This window comes from Capricornis sumatraensis, chromosome 3 (genome assembly GCF_032405125.1).
Source record: "Capricornis sumatraensis isolate serow.1 chromosome 3, serow.2, whole genome shotgun sequence".
NCBI lineage: Eukaryota > Metazoa > Chordata > Mammalia > Artiodactyla > Bovidae > Capricornis > Capricornis sumatraensis.
The window spans coordinates 102861956-102866023 of record NC_091071.1 but is presented as its reverse complement, the minus strand read 5'-3'; positions in this window follow the sequence as shown (position 1 = coordinate 102866023).

Genomic DNA, 4068 nt, shown 5'->3' with positions numbered 1-4068 from the left:
CCATGGGGTCACAAATAGTCAGACACAACTGAAATGACTTAGCACCCACCCATGCACCCACTAGAATGGCTAAAATGAAAAAGACTGACAGTACCAAATGGTGGCGAAGCTGTGGATTAAAACTCTTAAACACTGCTGATGGAAAAGTAAACCATAAAAGAGCAGTGAGAACAGATGAATAGGGTTCAAGGTCTAAATAGGTTCAGGGAGCTAACCCAAAGAGGGGTGAGAATGAAGGGAGATCTTGCCGAGCCCAGTTTCCAAGAGGGATAGATGCTACCAAGAGGGGCATTTTCTGCTGGGATTAGATTGAGTCAGAGCTTTAATTGAGCAAGCATCCTACCTGATCCCAACCCCTCTCCTGTACTGTATTCTTATTAATAGTAAGCTTTAATTCAAAATCCTGCAGGAGGTCAAAATATATTAAGATACAAGTTAAAGCTTGTGTGCTAATATGTGCACCCTTCTGTAATAAATGTAATGCTGTTCCATTCCTGTGCTGGGTGTGTCCTTGCACTGGCCGTGCATTCTGAGGACATCAGAGAAGTCTCTTTTCACTATTTCCCAGTAAGCCAAGTAAGGGAAATAGTAATAATCTCATTTTGCAGATGAGAGATCAGAGTACAGAGAGTTTACACAACTAATCCAATGTCCCCAAGCAAGTGAGCCCTGGAAAATAAACACAGACCAGCTGCCTTTTATTACCCCTACAGGGATGCCTTTAATTGTCCATTTTAATCCAGCACTCAGATGATTTTTTAACACAATCTAAGCCTTTTCTTTTAATTGAGCAAGTTGTATAGTGTCCAAGCCCATAGTGAAATATATGGTTAGCATTATAAGATAATCAGGGCGTACCTGGTGGCTCAGTCAGTAAAGAATCCACCTGCAACGCAGGAGACCTGAGTTCGATCCATGAATTTGGAAGATCCCCCGGAGGAGGGCATGGCAACCCACTCCAGTATCCTTGCCTGGAGAATCCCATGGAGAGAGGAGCCTGGTGGGCTACAATCTATGGGGTCACAAGAGTCTGACACAATTTAGTGACTAAACCACCACCACGATAAATGGTAACAACTCAACAAGCTTTTCCCCTACTCACATCTGGATTCTAACATTTCTGTTTTGCTGAAATAGTTTATGATATTGCTAACAATTACTGTTGGGTATCAGACAACATAAATATTTAATGATGCCATTAATTTCTGAAAGGAAAAAGGGAAACCTTGACATCAGGTTTAAATGAATGAGGAATTTATTTCCCTATATTTTGCACTGATATTTAATTTGAGGTGCTGGGGTTGAAGCTTCAGATCTATGATTGATTAGAACTTGACATGACCCTTTAGGTGTTTCTGATCACCTTCAAACATGGACTTATTTCTGCCTGGTGCAGCACATAAGACCCGGACAATTCAACTCTCCATCACATCAGCACCTGCTGACCATCCGTTCGCTGGATTTCTTAGTTAATGTCCTCTCTACTGCTCATTTCTTGAATGCCTTGGAGACTGCATTTTACATTTGCTAAGACTGGTTCATTAAAATACTAATTTTAAACTGTAATTATCTGTTGGTTCATATCGGTGGCTGAACCACAGTGGTGCTGATATCTTTAAACTGCAGGAGAATTTCACATCTGTTCTCATCCCCTGGAGCCTCCAGCAAGAGTTACCTTGGCACTCAAAAGAAAGCAGTTTGAAACAGAGGAAGAGAGCCATGTTTCAAGAAAAGCAGCATAGGCAGGCAGGAAGAATTGTAAATATGGTTAATAGGCTTGATTGTAAAACTATTCATGATAATACCTTCTGGGGAAAAACAAAAGCAATCAAATTGGAATCATAGCAGGTAATAGCCCGGTTCAGGCTGGGAGGGTTTTAACTGTGCAACACCTAATCTAATTCCTAGAGGGTCTGCAATCTGCTGGCCCAATAGGTGGGAGCCAGGTGGGGGTAGGATGGGTTATTCTTTCTTCTTGGATAAAGGTCAATGATATCTTTAGCCTGGAACAGCATCAGCCAGACAAGGGAATGCCCTTTGGTTGGCAGAACTGAGCACAATTCTCAGACTTAAGGTATAAACATGTGCGTGCGTGCTAAGTTGGGATTCACACTCTGTCCATCAGGATTCTCCAGGCAAGAATACAGGAGTGGGTTACCATGCCCTCCTCCAGGGGATCTTCCCAACCCAGGGGTTAAAACCATGTCTCCTGCTCCTGCATCGGCAGGCAGGTTCTTTACCACTAGCATCACCTGGGAAGCCCATAAACATGTGAGAAAGGTGTGGAAATGGCAAACTAAGTAAAGTAGAACGTGTTTTAAAGAGAAGAATAGGAATAAAAAGATGGATGGATAAAGCAAAGAGCAAGAGGAACATCCTAGAGAGCTGCTGCAGTAACTTTTGAACAAGAACTGCACATAAGGAGACAGGTTAAAGAGGACCATTCACTGAATGTTTGTGATATGCTTGGTGCTTTGGGCTTTCGGGTCAGATGGATATTATCTACATTATACAGATGAAGAAGCCTAGCTCAGAATCTGGGTTTGAGACCCTACTTATCTAACTCTATATCTTTTCCATGATGAGACACTGTTCTTCAATATTTCAGAGAGGTACAGAAATGAATAAGACAGGAATCATTCCTTCACAGAGCTCATGGCCTATGAGATGTGCATGTGTGTTAAGTCACTCAGTCATGTCCAATTCTTTGTGACTCTGTAGACTGTAGCCCGCCAGGCCCCTCTGTCCATGGGATTCTCCAGGCAAAAACACTGGAGTGGGTTGCCATGCCCTCCTCCAGGGGATCTTCCTGACAGGGGTCAAACCTGTATCTCCTATGTCTCCTGCATTGACAGGTGGGTTCTTTACCACTAGCGCCACCTGGGAAGCTCACAGCCTATGATACAACCTGTAAAGCCAGTGTCATTCATATACTACAGAAACTTGCCTCATTTAACCGAGGGCTCTGGCCTGCTCACATAGAATCTGTCTTAGGCACTCGGGGAGGTTTACCTGATAGCCTTTCATTTCTGTGTGAACATCACCCCTACACATGGGCAGTTTTGTAAGGAGCAGGTCTCTGGCTGCCCATGATAGGAGAGGAGAAGCGAGGCAAGGTCTCTTACTCTGGTGTAGGGCAAGGCAGGTGTGGAGGGATACTGGGAGAAATTTCCACAACATGGAAGCTCCTTTGTCATTTTCTAGAGGCTGTTTCTTTATCTTTTAATATACCCAGACTCAGGTCCTGATGAGTGAAACTGTAAAGTTGGCCCATAGAATCATATCACCTTCTGGTTCCCACCCACAACATCCACCACCAGAATTACAAGAGATTCAAAATTTTTCTTGAGCTACCTTCCAACTCTACCCCTTTCACCACCACATCCTCTGAATAAATTAATCTGAGGAAAAATGAATAATGATGGAAGCATAGCAACAATGCAGCTGGAGGGGCAGATGACTTTTGACAGGGAACCCCCAGTGCTTCAAATCCAGTGCAAAATGCTGCTGCCTTTCTCTACAAATGAGAAGTCTCCAGGTTCTAAGAACAAAACAAGTGAAGGATCTTTTAAAATCTCTGGGCAGACAAATAAGAGCTGCAACAATGGCCAACCAAAAGGAAGATACAGAAGTTTAGCAGGACGAAAAAAACCTCTCCTTTGTTCTGAGTGTAGAAGAAGGTAAGGCAAGTGAGAGTTAAATCAAGGGATGCTCTATTGACAAATTAATTTGGAAATCATTTAAGAGAAATTGTGCTTCAGCTCATATTTATATCTGCTGGAGAGAATGGGCTATGATCTCTCCCCTGTGTTAAATAACAAGCATTTAACCCAGGAACTCACAGTCCATTTTTCTTTTATATCTCCAGGACCCAGGGACTGTATTGTTAATAATTTAGCTAATTGAGTAAAACCTAATGCTTCAAATCTTGAAGCAGGGAAATAAAAATTCAAGATTTCCTGTAGATATGGGATGCATAATATTTAATGCTTCAGAGATCATTAGTAAAAGAAAATATTACAGCCATACACACCCTCTGAGAGTCTAATGAACGTCTCCCAGCTGCTG